The following is an 18,452-nucleotide window of genomic DNA, read 5'->3' as shown; positions in this document are numbered from 1 at the left end:
GATATTTAATTTGGTTGGTAGATCAACCCGTAATTCCTTGTAAATTAGTAGAAAAGATTAGAAATATTTGACCTAATGTTTAAGTAAAATTATGAACCTAAGTTGCGACAACTTTTGTCGACTTTTGTTTCATAACTCGTTTGACTTCAAGACTTATGATACAGATATTATATGATTAAAATACCTTAATACATGACCTCTTGAGTGTATTAAGCACCGCTAGATTTAACTGAAAATACGAGTTACAACATCCTTGATTCATTTAACTTCTAATACTTGTTAATCACCCTTATACACTCTTGTATCACTTAAGACCAATAGGATTGACTTCTTATCATCTCTAAGATAATTCCTTCTTGGATTTATGTTAACTAATATATGGCATGAACTAACACATGTGTATATGGGTTGTAACACCCTCCCCCCTTAGGAACATTCGTCCTCGAATGTAAGGGTTCATGGGGAGTTTAAATCATCGTGGATTCCAATGGAAATTTTCGATCAATTTTCCCCTATAAAATGGTCACTAGCAAAACTTGCAAGCAATTAAGCCCAACATATGGCTTCACAAGGCTACACAAAGCATTATGCATATTTACATTATCTACATATTACCATTTTGTATTAAGGAGGAGTATTCTCAAATTATTGCTTACCTCATAGAGTCGTTTCACCTTCCAATGTATCCTGTCTTCCACCAGCATCCTTGTTATCTTCATTCTGGAATAGGTAAGGGTATTTAGACTTCATCTCCTCTTCTGCTTCCCATGTCATTTCTTCCATATTTTTGTTCCTCCATAATACTTTGACGGAAGCTACATCTTTTGTGCTCAGCTTGCGGACTTGTCGATCTAATATCGCCACTGGCACTTCTGTAACTTGTACATCTTTGATAGGGACTACTCGAGAAGGGTCTCCAATACATTTCCTCAACATAGATACATGGAATACCGGGTGGACAAATTCCAATTCGGATGGCAATTCTAACGCATAAGCAACCTGTCCAATCCGTCGAAGAATTTTATATGGCCCGATATACCTTGGACTCAGCTTACCTTTCTTCCCAAAACGCATAATACCCTTCATTGGTGAGATCCTCAGGAAAACCCAATCACCAACCTCAAACTCCAGATCATGACATCGTACATTGGAATAAGATTTTTGCCTACTTTGTGCCGTCCTCAATCGCTCCTGTATCACTTTCACCTTCTCAATAGCTTGGTGAATCAAATCTGGCCCATATAATTCTGTTTCACCGACTTCGAACCATCCAACTGGTGATCTACATCTCCTCCCGTATAGTGCCTCGTATGGGGCCATTTTAATACTGGAATGGTAGCTATTATTGTAGGCGAATTCTATGAGTGGAAGATGGTCATCCCAATTTCCCTTAAAATCTAGAACACATGCTCGTAGCATATCTTCCAGTGTCTGAATGGTACGTTCAGCCTGTCCGTCAGTCTGCGGATGAAATGCAGTGCTGAGATTTACTTGTGTGCCTAAACCCTTCTGGAAAGACCTCCAAAAGTTAGTCGTAAATTGAGCTTTTCGGTCCGATATAATAGATACGGGCACACCATAAAGCCTAACAATCTCCTTGATATACAACTTCGCATAATCTTCAGCCGTGTAAGTTGTCTTCACTGGCAGAAAATGGGCACATTTTATAAGTCGATCAATTATCACCCAGATGGAGTCAAACTTATGATAAGAGCGAGGTAATCCAATAATGAAGTCCATATTAATCACCTCTCATTTCCAGGTCGGAATCTCTATATTCTGAAGCAATCCACCGGGTTTCTGATGTTCTATCTTTACTTGTTGACAATTGGGACACTGGGCTACAAATTCTGCAATAGACTTCTTTATGTTATCCCACCAATACTGCTCCTTGACATCATGATACATCTTTGTCGAACCGGGATGGATGGAATATTGGGATTGATGAATTTCATTCATAATCTTCTCTCGCAACCCTGCCACATTAGGCACACATAATCGGCCCTGGTATCTCAGTGCCCCATCTCTTCCGATCTCAAAAGCCATACTTTTACACTGCTGAATGCTCTCTCTTAATCGTACTAAGATAGGATCTTCATATTGTCGTGCTTTTACCTCGGCTACCAAAGATGATTCTGATGTATTCTGTACAGTAACACCTCCGTCATCAGAGTCTAACAATCTGATTCTCATATTAGCTAGCTGATGAAGCTCTTTAGTCAACCCCCATCTACCTGCCTCAATATGTACTAAGCTTCCCATTGATTTACGGCTGAGAGCATCTGCCACAACATTGGCTTTACCGGGATGATACAATATCTCGACGTCGTAGTCTTTCAATAATTCAAGCCACCTACGCTGCCTCAAATTCAACTCTTTCTACTTGAAGATGTATTGTAAACTCTTGTGATCTGTGTAGATGTCAACATGGACGCCGTATAAGTAGTGTCGCCATATCTTCAAAGCATATATTACTGCAGCCAATTCCAAATCATGGGTTGGATAATTCTTTTCATGCTTCTTCAATTGTCTTGATGCATAAGCAATCACCTTCCCACGCTGCATCAATACGCACCCCAAACCTATACCTGAGGCATCACAATATACCACATAACCTTCTGTTCCTTCGGGGAGAGTGAGCACTGGTGCGGATGTCAATCGATTTTTCAGCTCCTGAAAACTACGTTCACAAGTGTCAAACCACTGGAATTTGGTAGCTTTCTGTGTTAACTTAGTCAATGGTGATGATATAGAGGAAAACCTTTCTACAAACCGCCTATAATATCTTGCTAGCCCCAGGAAGCTGCGGACTTCTGATGGTGTTGTAGGTCTCGGCCAATTCTTTATTGCATCGATCTTCTGAGTATCGACACTAATACCCTCATCAGATATCACATGGACAAGGAATGCTACTGAGTTCAGCCAGAATTCACATTTGGAGAGCTTAGCATATAACTTACGATCCTGAAGCATCTGTAATACTATCTGCAAGTGGCCCGCATGTTCCGCCTCCAAACGAGAATATACTAGAATGTCATCAATGAATACAATCACGAACACATCAAGATAGGGCCTAAATATAGTATTCATGAGATCCATAAAAGTTGTTGGGACATTTTTTAGCCCGAACGACATCACCAAGAACTCAAAGTTCCTGTATCTTGTCCGGAAGGCCGTCTTTGGAATATCCTTCTCCTTAACCCTCACCTGATGATACCCTGAACGTAAATCAATCTTGGAGAAATACTTGGCACCCTGGAGTTGGTCAAACAGGTCATCAATTCTTGGAAGTGGATACTTGTTCTTTATAATAGACTTATTCAACTGTCGATAGTCGATACACATCCGTAACGACCCATCTTTCTTTCTCACGAATAGGACTAGAGCACCCCAAGGTGAGGTGTTAGGCCTAATGAAGCCCTTATCCAGCAAGTCCTTCAACTGCACCTTCAACTGCACTTTCAACTCTCACAACTCTATCAGGGCCATTTTGTATGAAGGGATAGAGATCGGTTTAGTGTCAGGCAACACATCAATGCTAAACTCAATCTCCCTTTCAGGAGGAAGGCCTGGGAGTTCATCTGGGAAAACATATGGAAATTTGTTGACCACGGGGATTGATTGTAGAGTAGGCGGCTTCGCCTCCTCATCCCTAACGTGAACGAGATGATAAATGTAACCTTTTGAGATCATTTTCCTTGCCTTAAGATAGGAAATAAACCTACCTTTCGGTGTAGCAATGTTCCCTTTCCATTCAATGATGGGTTCACCCGAAAATTGGAACCTAACCATCTTCATACGGCAGTCAACATTTGCATAGCATGAGGCCAACCATTCCATTCCCATTATCACATCAAAATCAACCATTTCTAACTCAAATAAATTTGACGAGGTTTGACGACTACAAATCATCACAGTGCAACCTCTATATACCCTTCTAGCAATTACAGAATCTCCTATCGGAGTAGATACCGCAAGGGGTTTACTTATCAATTCAGGTTCAATACCAAACTTATTAGCCACAAAGGGTGTAACATATGATAATGTAGATCCCGGATCAATCAGCGCATATACATCATAAGAAAACACAGACAATATACCTGTAACAACATCTGGAGACAACTCGAGATCCTGTCGACCTACTAGAGCATAGGTTCGATTTTGAGCACCACTCGAACTCGGCACTGCACCTCTACCCCTACCATGACCTGTCGACTGCTGAAAACCCCATGCTGGAGGTCGAACTGATGAGGAAGAACCAGACACAGATCCAGTCGGCTGAGCCATACCATCACCTCCTCCGTTAGGACAATCCTGCATCATATGGCCAGGCTGTCCGCACGAATAGCATGCATCAGAACCTCGACGGCACAGTCCAAAGTGGGCCTTGCCGCACTGATCACAATGTGGTGTTGGGGGTCTCATCTGACTAGTATCCCTGTGATGTTGTGAGCCAGATGCCCGCGAACTCTGACCTGTACCAGAATAGGATCGATCATATCGAGGCCTCTAAAACTGTGGAGGAGCACTAGCTACAGGTGGAACCGAACTCCTCGAAAACTGTGGCCTGACGCTGCCTCTAAAGTCATCAAAATACCCTGCAAATCTCGCCCTCTTATGTTGGACCCTATCCTGCTCCTTAACTGCCCTCTGCTGGCGCTTACGCTCCTCTACGGTCTGGGCATAAGCTTGAATACGGGAAATATACATGCCCTCCACCAAGGAGGCTGTTGTACACTCATTTATCAGATGTGGTCCCAACCCATTCACGAACATATGCACCCTATCACTCATCTCGGCCACCATATGGGGAGCATACCTTGCCAAAGAATCAAACTGCATACTGTACTCTCGCACACTCATATTACCTTGTCTAAGGTTCAAGAACTTATCAGCTCTAGCTTGTCGTATCTCAACTGGCAAGTAGTGATGAAGAAAGGCCTCAGAAAATTCCTTCCACACAGCTGGAGGAGCGTTCAGACCCCTGGATCTCTCCCAACTATCATACTAGAGAACCGCTAAATCCCGTAGCCGATAAGAAGCCAACTCTACTGCCTCTATATCACTAACATGCATAACCCGCAGTGTACGATGAACCTGGTCAATAAAAGTATGTGGGTCCTCCTTGGGGTCTGATCCGGTAAACACTAGAGGGTCTAAATTAATAAAATCACGAACTCTTGTACTAACTGGTTTATCAACAGCACCTGTATTCTACCTCTGAGCATGAGCAGCTACCAAGCTAGTCAACAACTGCAAAGCACTCCGCATATCCTAGTTTGTAGTGCCAGATGGAGGAACTGGAGGCGCTGGGTGCCTTCTAATATCCTCTGGAGGAGATGGAGTAGATGAGGTATGAGATGGTATCTTACTCTGAGACTCTCTTTGTCCTGCTCTGGCTTGGGGCACCTGACTGGTGCCCTCTCCCGCTGCTGTATCAAGCCGTCTACTAATCGTTTGCTTCCTAGTCGAAGGCATCACTTAAAGAAAACAAGGTGAATATTAGGGACGAACACTTACGACTCAACTCTACGCACTATCTAGATTCAGGAAGAAGGTAACAACCCTAGATGTCATGTAGCCTCCTGATTATAAATGTGGTGCGCTACACATCCATAATCAAGACTCTACTAGACACGGCTCATAGACAACCCCTAGGACAAACTTGCTCTGATACCAAGTTTGTCACGATCCAAACATGAGGGCCATGACTAGCACCCGACCATACTTGCCGAGCACCAACATACATTTTATCTAACCTTCTTTATTATCTTTTACGGCTGACGAGATCAATATAAATGGTAGACATAGATCATGGACAACCAACAATAAAAACTGATGACATGAACATATATAATATGGGATGACCAGACAATCAAGAAACTATATATAAGGTATGAGCTACCACGCTACCATGAAAGACTATACAACAAAAACTAGCCGACAAGGCATACCAAACTATACATGAGTCGACACCTGTCTATGAGCCTCTAAAGGAACATAAGTGCTGCAACATAGCCAGAACAGGGCCCCGACATACCCATAATGTCTATAACAAAAATGCATACCAAGACCAAGGCAAGTCCGGAGAAGGGATCTCGCCAATCACCGCTGAACTGGACAGCCTACTGTGGTGGGGGAGATGCACCTGCCTGTCTATCAGGACCTGCAGAACGACATGCAGCATCCACAAATAAAAGGACGTCAGTACGAATAAACGAGTATGTAAGGCATGGAACCATAAATACGATCAGTAATGTAAGCAAGGATAGAGAATATACAACCTATAACATCTTAGTACCTCTGAGGGCTACTGACATGAAATGCATGATACATATGTATAAATACATAAACCTTTAAAACATTCGCCTCTGTGGGCATCATCATCATCATATCGTACCCGGCCATAATAGGCTCGGTAAAAACGTACCCGGCCATCATAAGGCTCGGTAGAATCGTACCTGGCCACGTGGAGCTCGGTAAAACCCAACTGATTAGTGGTTTCACAATAGGTGTCGTACCCGGCCAACTATAGCGTGGCTCGGTAGAGTAAAATAGACACATATATATAATTCATGCTCGACTCATGGAATCACATTCTAAACCTTTCGGAGTGACGTAAGGTCTGTATCCTCAGTACACGTTATTAGGACTAACTCTTCACTATGAACCTTATAAGAATCAGGAAGTACCAATAACATTGATAACATAAGAATAAGAGAAGCAACATTAACATCAATCATTCCATAAGAGGGAAAACAATGTAAGTACTGCTAGCTTCTAAGAGTAGAGTATCTTTGGAAGCTCGTTCATTACATTATGTACAATTGGAGTCGTGCAAAAGAAGGAAAGGGATAGTCTCACATACCTTGTATATACTGCCCCAATCTCAAGCTATGCAATTGTCAAAACTCCTTAGTCTACAATAAGAGAAACGATACTATCGTTATCATTTAAGCGTCATAACTATTATGTATCGACCACAACCTATTTTACGATGAAACGGACAGAACCTCCCCTATATATATGACTTCACACCATTCAAAACAGTCACCAAACAGCCCAAACAACATCAATAATAAACATATTGAGCCTCCCAAAATAGTTCACGCACAGCCTAATCACTCCATACATACGACGACCACCGTAGTCGTGCCAAACGACCCGGAAATATTACGAATAACTATCATCCCAAAACCCTACATATATATGTGTTTCTCCACACCCTTCCTCTTCCAAAACTCCACAAAACAGTAGTAAAATACGCAGCCCAACAGCAACGCAAAATAGTCCACAAAACAATAACATTACTACCAAGCCTTTCGATATATATTTCACAAGTTCTAGCTTCAATGGCTTAGCCGCAACTTGGATAATCTTAAATATATATAGATTAAGAGGTTCCTTACCTTTATATAGAAATAACAACTCCAATTTTACCTTAAATTTCCATGAAATATCCCTCCAATTCTGCCACAACAACAAAAAAGGGAAACTAGCGATCAATTAGTGTTTTCGGCACTAGAATCACTTTAGAAGGCCTGAAATCACCTAGGATTGATATTAAGAACATGAGGGAGTATTTACAAAACATAAACCCTTTTAAACAACCTCCCATATGAGATGGAGCGACACAAAAATGAGCAACAACAAGAAGAACAAGAGACTTACTAGCGCCACGGAATTCCTGATACTTGATTTGTGTTGTTTGCCCTTTTTTTGGGTCTTGAATCTTGAGAGAACCTTGAGAGGATGTTCCTAGGGTTCTAAGGTCTGAAAATAGTGAGAAGAAATGACTTAAAACGGGTTGGAGGCATCCTATATAGGTCCAAATATCTTAAACCGCCTTAGTGGGCCCCATAGAGAGGTGCTTGGCGCAGTCTCGCGAAAATGCGAATATCTCTCTACTCCGAGATCGTATCGATGAACGGTTTAATGCGTTGGAAACTAGACTCATAGATATTTAATTTGGTTGGTATATCACCCCGTAATTCCTTGTAAATTAGGAGAAAAGATTAGAAATATTTGACCTAATGTTTAAGTAAAATTATGAACCTAAGTTGCGACAACTTTTGTCGACTTTTGTTTCATAACTCGTTTGACTTCAAGATTTATGATACGGATATTATATGATTAAAATACCTTAATACATGACCTCTTGAGTGTATTAAGTGCTGCTAGATTTACCTGAAAATACGAGTTACAACATCCTTGATTCATTTAACTTCTAATACTTGTTAATCACCCTTATGCACTCTTGTATCACTTAAGACCAATAGGATTGACTTCTTATCATCTCAAAGATAATTCCTTCTTGGATTTACGTTAACTAATATATGGCATGAACTAACACATGTGGATATGGGTTGTAACAAATTCGTATGAGGCAAAAATCACGTGCTCACAGTGAGCTGAAGTTTTTGTATTTTGTTACTAGTGAACTTGTGACGACCCGAAGGGTCATCACCATAGTTCTTCCTTGTCCCGCGCTTCGAGGCCTTGAAAACCTCGCTTTTAGTTGCCTCGATTGGCATATGTGAATATGTGCATTATGTAAATATGTGAATTCCGGAAAGTTCGGGCGCGTAGCCGGAAAGTTTTTATGTTAGAATATGTGAAAACCTCGCAGTTCGGGCGCGTAGCCGGAAAGTTTTTATGTTAGAATATGTGAATTATGTGAAACATTTGATGAATTTTGGTATTAATATGCATAATGTTGACTTCGGTCAACATTTTGGGTAAACGGACCCGTACCTGTGATTCGACTGTCCCGGAGGGTCCGTAGAAAAATATGGGACTTGGGCGTGTGCCCGGAATCAAATTCTGAGGTCCCAAGCCCGAGAAATGAATTTTTGAAAGAAATTGTTTTCCTGAAATTTGATATGAAAATTTGAAATGAAAAGGAGTTAGAAAATATAGGTATCAGGCTCGTATTTTGGTTCCGACACCCGGTACAAGTCTTAAATATGTGTTAAGCACTATCTGTAAAGTTTGGCTAAAAACGGACGTCATATGACGTGTTTCGGACGAAAAATGGAGAATTTGAGTTATGAAAGTTGAAGAAAGAAAATCATGTGTTTGAGGCTTGATCCTATGTATATGAGGTTATTTTGGCGATTTGATCGCACGAGTAAGTCCGTAAGATGTTTTTATGGTTATGTGCATGTTTGGTTTGGAGCCCCGAGGGCTCGGGTGAGTTTTGAATGGGGCTCGGGAGGTCTTGGACTTAAGAAAATGCAGGTTCAGGTGTTGCAGACACCAGCGCGGCCGCGGTCATTTCCACACGGTCCGCGCTGGAGCCGTACGACCGCGATGCATTTTTGTGCGGTCCGCGTGGCTGAGTCTGAGGGCTAGGGTTTCAATTCAACCTGCGCGGCTGCGCACCAAACCAGTGCGGTTCGCGCTGGAAGGGTTCAGAGAAGCCACAATTTTTCTCCCACTCGGCGCATCCGCAACACATTTTTGTGCGGACGCTAGGTCCTCAGAAAGGTATACAAGTTCGGAAATCTCAGTCATTTTTCACTTTTCATAAACCCAAAACCTAAGAGGCGATTTTCCAAACAACTTTTCTTCTCCAAAATGATTGGTAAGAGATTTCTAACTTAATTTGTTTATCCCTTAACATCTTTTAACATAATTTCAACTTCAAATCAAAGATTTTCATGGGGAAAATTGGGTGTTTTGGGTAGAACCTAGGTTTTCTACAAATTGAGAAGTTGGACCTCAATTTGGGGTCCGATTTAAAAATAAATCATATATTTGGATTCATGGGGGAATGGGTAACCGGGTTTTGGTCCGAACCTCGAGTTTCGACCACGTGGGTCCGGGGGTATTTTTGACCTTTTTGGGAAAAACCTTGAAAAATCTATTTTCATGCATTGGGGATGATTCATTTAGTAATTATTAATGTGATTAAGTAACTTATGACTAGATTCGAGCGGATTGGTGGTGGAATCAAGAGGTAAAGCTATACTAGAAGCATGAGTTGAGTTTGGAGCATTCGAGGTAAGTGTTTGTTCTAACTTTGGCTTGAGGGATTAGGATTTGGATGTTATTTGCTACGTGTTAACTGTGGAGTACGGTGTATAGGTATGGTGACGGTTATATATGCACCGGAGTCTAGCATGACCGTGAGTCGTAGTTTCTTTTAAATTCGAAAGATGTGAAACAGTTGAGCTAATTACTTGCTAATATAATTATGAAGTGATAGTTGAGAAGCAGATGAGTTAAAGAAGGAAGTGTGGTATTTTTCTCTTGTCGGGACTTATTGTTGATTTGTTCTCCCTTGCCGGGATGTTTAATCTTGTTGTATATTCCCTTCCCCAATTGGTTGTGACTGATGATTGGGTGAGGAAGAGCGATTATGCACGAAGGGTCTTTCCGTGCCATGTTTTGATAATTATGCACGAAGGGTCTTTCCATGCCATGTCTCTAATTATTTTAGCACGAAGGGTCATTTCATGCCTTGATGTGAGAGTTATGTGAGAAAAAGCACGAAGGGTGATGTCGTGCACTATATTTGACAATTTTGGTAAGAATTGAGAGTAAAAGCACGAAGGTTGGTGCCGTGCAGCTGTTGATTCACTTGCTCTCTTTCATAGATGCTAATTATTCAGTTTCCATCTCTCTGTTCGTTGGTCTTATATCTAAATTGTTACACCCCACAGCATATCCCCTCTCTATTATCTGTTTCAATTCTGTATATCTTTCCGTTGTTGCACATATATCTGTACAGGTTATTTGAGGTAGGTCCGGTCTAGCCTCGTCACTACCTCGCCGGGGTTAGGCCAGGCACTTACCAGCACATGGGGTCGGTTGTGCTGATGCTACACTTCTGTGCCCTTTTTGTGCACAGATTCGAGAGTAGCTTACGGACCGCAGTAGCAGTAGATTGGGAGCGTGCCTTCAGTCCAGAGACTCCTAGGTAGTTCGCTGGCGTGCGTGGGCCCTGAGTCTCATCTATTTCATTTCTGTTTGTTTTCATTGTATCGAAGCAGACTCCTTATGTATTTTCTTTCAAACTCTTATTTGTAGTATCTTATAGTAGCCCGTGAGTATTGTGACACTAAATTTTGGGTAGAGGATGATGTTAATTTTTCCGCATTTTCGTTCATTTAATATTAAATTAAGGCTTCCGCTTGAATTTATTGTTTTTATTATTATCTTGTTGAAAATTAGTTGAAAAGGTAGGTTAAGGTTGGCTTGCCTAGCTCCGACAGTAGGCGCCATCACGACTCCCGACGGTGGGGAATTCGGGTCCTGACAAGTTGGTGTTAGAGCCCTAGGTTATTTAGGTCTCACAACTCACGGACAAGCTCAGTAGAGTCTGAGGGATCGGTACGGAGACGTCTGTATTTATCCCGCAGAGGCTACTGAGTTAGGAAAACTTCACCTTGTTCATTCTTGTCGTGCGATTCTGTTTCTCAAGTACTGATTGTCTTTCCACTCTGTTCTTTCGCAGATGGCGAGGACACGTGCTTCCTCTTCTACCACGCAACAGCCTGAGCCCCCAGCAGCAGCCCCTATTAGGGGCAGAGGGCGAGGCCGAGGCCGTGCCAGAGGCCAAGGCCGGGGCAGAGCTCAGCCCCGGGCAGCATTTCTAGCGACGGAGCCTCAGGTCGATTTTGAGGAGGAGGTTCCGGCCCCAGCTGTTCCAGTGGGCCCAGCTCAGGTCCCAGAGGGTTTCATAGCCACTCCAGTGCTTCAGGACGCTTTGGTCCGACTGGTAGGCTTTATGGAGGGCATTTCTAGAGCGGGTTTGCTTCTCGTAGCTCTAGCCACATCTCAGGCTGGGGGAGGAGTTCAGACTCCCGATACTCGTACTCTAGAGCCGGTAGCTCCTCAGGCTTAGGTTCCAGCAGTTCAGCCAGCATTGGCAGTTCAGCCAGCTGTGGCAGCCCAGCCAGGTATTGCGGCTCAGTCCAGCGATGGTGCGGCTATGTCCGCGGATGCTTTGTGGAGGCTTGATCATTTCACCAAGCTCTTCACAACCACATATAGTGGCACCCCCTCAGAGGATGCTCAGGATTTCATATTTAGCTGTCATGAGGTTCTACGGACTATGGGCATTGTAGAGACCAATGGGGTCGACTTCGCCACTTTTCGCCTGGCAGGATCCGCCAAGACTTGGTGGAGGGATTTCTGTTTAGCTAGGCCAGCAGGGTCGCCATCATTGACCTGGGATTAGTTTTCAGAGTTATTTCTGGGGAAGTTCCTTCTAGTTACTTAGCGAGATGCTCTTCGCAGGCAGTTTGAGCGTCTCCAGCAGGGTCCTATGACGGTCACCCAATATGAGACCCGGTTCATTGATCTCACTCGTCATACCATTGTGATACTCCCCATCGAGAGAGAGAGAGGGTGCAGAGGTTTGTTGATGGGTTGGCCCAGCCGATCCGTATTCAGATGGCCATGAGTGCCGGTGGTGAGATTTCATTTCAGGAGGCGGCAGATGGTGCCCACCGGATAGAGATGGCACTTGCTTAAGGAGGTGGTCATGGGTCTGATAAGAGGCCCCGTTATTCCGGTAGATTTAGTGGTACCTCATCTGGATGTAGGGATTCATATGACAGAGGCCACTCTCAGAGGCCCTTCCAGTCGGCACTTCAGGTTTCTCATGGTACTCCAGGCGGTGGTGGTCCTCAGCAGTATTATTCGGGTCAGCAGACCTTCAGCGCACCACCAGCCCCCATCAGTGCACCGCCACTTCAGAGCTTTAGGGGAGGACATATAGGTCGACAGGGCCAGCAGTCCCAGCAGCCGAGGGCATGTTATGGTTGTGGTGACCCGAGTCACATTGTCAGGTTTTGCCCCCGAGCCTCAAGTAGTTCTCAGCAGCAGGGTCCTCGCCCTACGATTTAGGTAGTAGGTGATCCACAGGCCGCCCATCCAGCTAGAGGCGGGGGTAGGGATCATAGGGGTGGAGGGAGACACTGTAAAGGTGGAGCTCGGACCGCCAGAGGCAGGGGTCAGCCAGCAGCCGATCGCCCTAGAGACACAGTTCAGGGAGGTAGGGGTCAGCCCCGTTGTTATGCTTTGCCGGCCAGGCCAGAGGCCGAGTCATCAGATGTTGTGATTACAGGTACTATTTTGGTCTGTGGTAGGGGTGCTTCTGTGTTATTTGACCCGGGATCTACGTATTCTTATGTGTCGTCCTATTTTGCACCCTATTTGATCATGCCTAGTGAGGCTTTGGGTATTCCTGTATATGTGTCCACACCGGTTGGTGAATCTATAGTGGTCGACCGAGTGCATCGTTCATGTGTGGTGGTATTTGACGGTCTTGAGACCCGTGTCGACTTATTGCTTTTAGATATGGTGGACTTTGACGCTATATTGGGGATGGACTGGTTGTCCCCGTATCATGCTATTCTGGATTGTCACGCCAAGACCGTGACCTTGGCCTTGCCAGATTTGCCCCAACTTGAGTGGAGAGGGACCCCAGGCCATGCCACCCGTAGTGTATTTCGTATATCAAGGCTCGATGTATGGTCGAGAAGGGGTGTCTAGCATATCTAGCGTATGTTCGTGACTCTAGCGCAGAGGTTCCATCAATTGACTCTGTTCCTATTGTTCGGGAGTTCCCAGAGGTTTTCCCTTCAAAACTGCCGGGTATGCCGCCCGACAGGGATATTGATTTCTGTATTGATCTGGCTTCGGGCACTCAGCCTATTTCCATTCCGCCATATCGCATGGCCCCGCCAGAGTTGAAAGAGTTGAAAGAGCAGTTTTAGGACTTGCTTGATAGGGTTTTATTAGACCTAGTGTATCACCTTGGGGTGCACCAGTGTTGTTCGTGAAGAAAAAGGATGGGTCGATGAGGATGTGCATTGATTACCGGCAGTTGAACAAGGTGACGATAAAGAACAAGTATACACTGCTGCGGATTGACGATTTGTTCGACCAGCTTCAGGTGCAAGGGTGTTTTTAAAGATAGATTTGAGATCTGGCTACCACCAGTTGAGGATTAGGGCGTCTGATGTCCCTAAGACAGCATTTTGCACTCGGTATGGGCACTATGAGTTTTTTGTCATGTCATTCGGATTGACTAATGCCTCAGCAGTGTTCATGGAGTTGATGAACCGAGTGTTCAGACCTTATTTGGACTTGTTCGTGATAGTCTTCATTGACTATATTCTAATATACTCCCGCAGTCAGGAAGAGAATGAGTAGCACCTCAAAGTGGTCCTTCAGACCCTAAAGGATAGTCAGTTATATGCTAAGTTCTCAGAGTGCGAGTTTTGGTTGAGTTCGGTCGCATTCCTGGGTCATGTCATATCAGCAGCAGGTATTCAGATAGACCCGAAGAAGATAGAGACAGTCAAGAACTGGCCTCGACCAGCTTCAACTACGGATATTCGGAGTTTCCTGGGGTTAGCAGGTTACTACTGTCGGTTCGTGGAGGGGTTTTCATCCATTGCAGCCCCTATGACCAGATTGACCCAGAAGGGTATCCAGTTCAGGTGGTCGGACGATTGTGAGGCGAGCTTTCAGAAGCTCAAGACGGCTCTGACTACGGCACCGGTATTGGTTTTTCCCACATGTTCAGGGCCATATACGGTCTATTGTGATGCGTCTCGTATTGGGCTTGGTGCAGTGTTGATGCAGGAAGGCAAAGTCATTGCCTATGCTTCGAGGCAGTTGAAGATCCACGAGAAGAATTATCTGGTTCATGATCTCGAGTTGGCAGCCATTGTTCATGCCTTAAAGATCTGGAGGCATTACTTATATGGCGTGACGTGTGAGGTTTACACTGATCACAAGAGTCTTCAGTATCTGTTCAAGCAGAAAGAGTTGAATTTGAGGCAGAGGAGGTGGTTAGAGTTGCTAAAGGATTATGATGTTACTATCTTATACCACCCGGGGAAGGCCAATGTGGTGGCCGATGCATTGAGCAGGAAGTCCGCCAGCATGGGTAGTCTTGCTTATATTCCAGTCAGCCAGAGATCGCTTGCTTTGGATGTTCAGGCCTTGGCCAATTGTATTGTGAGGTTAGATATTTCTGAGCCTAGTAGAGTGTTAGCTTGCACGGTTGCTCGTTCCTCACTATTAGAGCGTATCCGCGAGCGGCAGTTTGAGGATCCCCATTTGTGTGTCTTGAGAGACACGGTGCAGCGTGGAGGTGCCAAGAAAGTAACCTTAGATGATGATGGTGTATTGAGATTGTAGGGGCGAGTTTGTGTGCCCAATGTTGATGGGATTCGAGAGTTGATCTTAGCGGAGGCCCACAATTCTCGGTATTCTATTCACCCGGGCGCTGCGAAGATGTATCAGGATCTGAGGCAGCACTATTGGTGGCGTAAGATGAAGAAAGACATCGTTGTGCATGTGGCTCGGTGTTTGAATTGTCAGCAGGTTAAGTACGAGCATCAAAGACCTGGTGGTCTATTTCAGAGGATTGAACTTCCCGAGTGGAAGTGGGAGAGGATTACGATGGATTTCGTTACTGGACTTCCGATGACTCGGAAAAAGTTTGATGCAGTTTGGGTCATTATTGATAGGCTGACCAAGTCAGCGCATTTTGTTCCTGTTGCAGCCACCTATTCGTCCGAAAGGTTAGCCGAGATTTATATCAGGGAGATTGTTCGCCTTCATGGGGTGCCGCTATCTATCATTTCGGATCGGTGTACGCAGTTTACCTCACATTTCTGGAGAGCGGTTCAGTGAGAGTTGGGCACCCAGGTTGAGTTGAGTACAGCATTTCATCCCCAGACAGACGGTCAGTCCGAGAGGACTAATCAGATTCTTGAGGACATGCTCCGAGCCTGTGTCATTGATTTTGGAGGCTCGTGGGACCCGTTTTTGCCTTTAGCAGAGTTTGCCTACAACAACAGCTACCAGTCCAGCATTCAGAGGGCTCTGTATAAGGCGTTGTATGGTAGGCGATGTCGGTTTCCAGTTGGATGGTTTGAGCCGGGAGAGGCTCGATTATTGTGTACGGATCTGGTTCAGGAAGCCTTGGACAAGGTCAGGATTATTCAGGATAGACTTCGTACAGCTCAGTCCAGATAGAAGAGTTACGCAGACCGCAAGGTCAGAGATGTTGCCTTCATGTTTGGTGAGCGGGTATTGCTCCGTGTATCGCCTATGAAGAGCGTGATGAGATTTGGGAAGAAGGGCAAGCTCAGCCCTAGGTTCATCGGTCCATTTGAGATTCTTGATCGTGTGGGAGAGGTGGCTTATAGACTTGCCTTGCCACCTAGCTTGTCAGCTGTGCATCCCGTGTTTCATGTATCTATGCTCCGAAAGTATCGCGGAGATCCATCGCACGTGTTAGATTTCAGCATTGTCCAATTGGACAAGGATCTGTCATATGAGGAGGAGCCGGTGGCTATTCTAGACCGGCAGGTTTGACAATTGAGGTTGAAGAGTTTTCCTTCGGTGCTTGTTCAGTGGAGAGGTCAGCCTCCTGAGGCATCGACTTGGGAGTCCGAGTCCGATATGCAGAGCTGTTATCCTCATTTATTTACCGACTCAGGTACTTCTTTATTTTGTCCGTTCGAGGACGAACGGTTGTTTTAGAGGTGGAAAATGTGACGACCCAAAGGGTCATCACCGTAGTTCTTCCTTGTTCCGCACTTTCGAGGCCTTGAAAACCTCGCTTTTGGTTACCTCGATTGGTGTGTGCAGTTCGGGTGCGTAGCCGGAAAGTTTTTATGTTAGAATATGTCAATTATGTGAAACATTTGATGAATTTTGGTATTAATATGCATAATGTTGACTTCGGTCAACATTTTGGGTAAACGGACCCGGACCTGTGATTCGACGGTCCCGGAGGGTCCGTAGAAAAATATGGGACTTGGGCGTGTGCCCGGAATCAAATTCTGAGGTCCCAAGCCCAAGAAATGAATTTTTGAAAGAAATTGTTATTTTGAAATTTGATATGAAAATTTGAAATGAAAAGGAGTTAGAAAATATAGGTATCGGGCTCGTATTTTGGTTCCGACGCCCGATACAAGTCTTAAATATGTGTTAAGCACTATCTGTAAAGTTTGGCTAAAAACGGACGTCATATGACGTGTTTCGGACTAAAAATGGAGAATTTGAGTTATGAAAGTTGAAGAAAGAAAATCATGTGTTTGAGGCTTGATCCTATGTATATGATGTTATTTTGGTGATTTGATCGCACGAGTAAGTCCGTAAGATGTTTTTAAGGTTGTGTGCATGTTTGGTTTGGAGCCCCGAGGGCTCGGGTGAGTTTTGAATGGGGCCCGGGAGGTCTTGGACTTAAGAAAATGCAGGTTCAAGTGTTGCAGACACCAGCGCGGCCGCGGTCATTTCCGCGCGGCCACGATGCATTTTTGTGCGGTCTGCGTGGCTGAGTCTGAGGGCTAGGGTTTCAGGTCAACCAGCGCGGCCGCGCACCAAAACAGTGTGGTCCGCGCTGGAAGGGTTCAGAGAAGCCCCAATTTTTCTCCCACTCGGCGCAGCCGCAACACATTTTTGTGCAGTCCGCGCCAGGTCCTCAGAAAGGTATACAAGTTCGGAAATCTTAGTCATTTTTCACTTTTCAAAAACCCAAAACCTAAGAGGCGATTTTCCAAACAACTTTTCTTCTCCAAAACGATTGGTAAGTGATTTCTTACTTAATTTGTTTATCCCTTAACATCTTTTAACATAATTTCAACTTCAAATCAAAGATTTTCATGGGGAAAATTGGGTGTTTTGGGTAGAACCTAGGTTTTCTGCAAATTGAGAAGTTGGACCTCAATTTGGGGTCCAATTTAAAAACAAATCATAAATTTGGATTCATGGGAAAATGGGTAACCGGGTTTTGGTCCGAACCTCGAGTTTCGACCACGTGGGTCCGGGGGTATTTTTGACCTTTTTGGGAAAAACCTTGAAAAATCTATTTTCATGCATTAGGGATGATTCATTTAGTAATTATTAATGTGATTAAGTAACTTATGACTAGATTCGAGCAGATTGGTGGTGGAATCAAGAGGTAAAGCTATACTAGAAGCGTGAGTTGAGTTTGGAGCATTCGAGGTAAGTGTTTGTTCTAACTTTGGCTTGAGGGATTAGGATTTGGATGTTATTTTCTACGTGTTAACTGTGGAGTACGGTGTATAGGCATGGTGATGGTTATCTATGCACCGGAGTCTAGCATGACCGTGAGTCGTAGTTGCTTTTAAATTCAAAAGATGTGAAACAGTTGAGCTAATTACTTGCTAATATAATTATGAAGTGATAGTTGAGAAGCCGATGAGTTAAAGAAGGAAATGTGGTATTTTTCCCTTGCGGGGACTTATTGTTGATTTGTTCTCCCTTGCCGGGATGTTTAATCTTGTTGTATATTCCCTTCCCCGATTGGTTGTGACTGATGATTGGGTGAGGAAGAGCGATTATGCACGAAGGGTTTTTCCGTGCCATGTTTTGATAATTATGCACGAAGGGTCTTTCCGTGCCATGTCTCTATATTTGAGCATGAAGGGTCATTCCGTGCCTTGATGTGA

This window comes from Nicotiana tabacum, chromosome 5, assembly GCF_000715075.1.
Source record: "Nicotiana tabacum cultivar K326 chromosome 5, ASM71507v2, whole genome shotgun sequence".
In the NCBI taxonomy this organism is placed as follows: domain Eukaryota; kingdom Viridiplantae; phylum Streptophyta; class Magnoliopsida; order Solanales; family Solanaceae; genus Nicotiana; species Nicotiana tabacum.
This window is presented reverse-complemented; position numbering follows the sequence as displayed.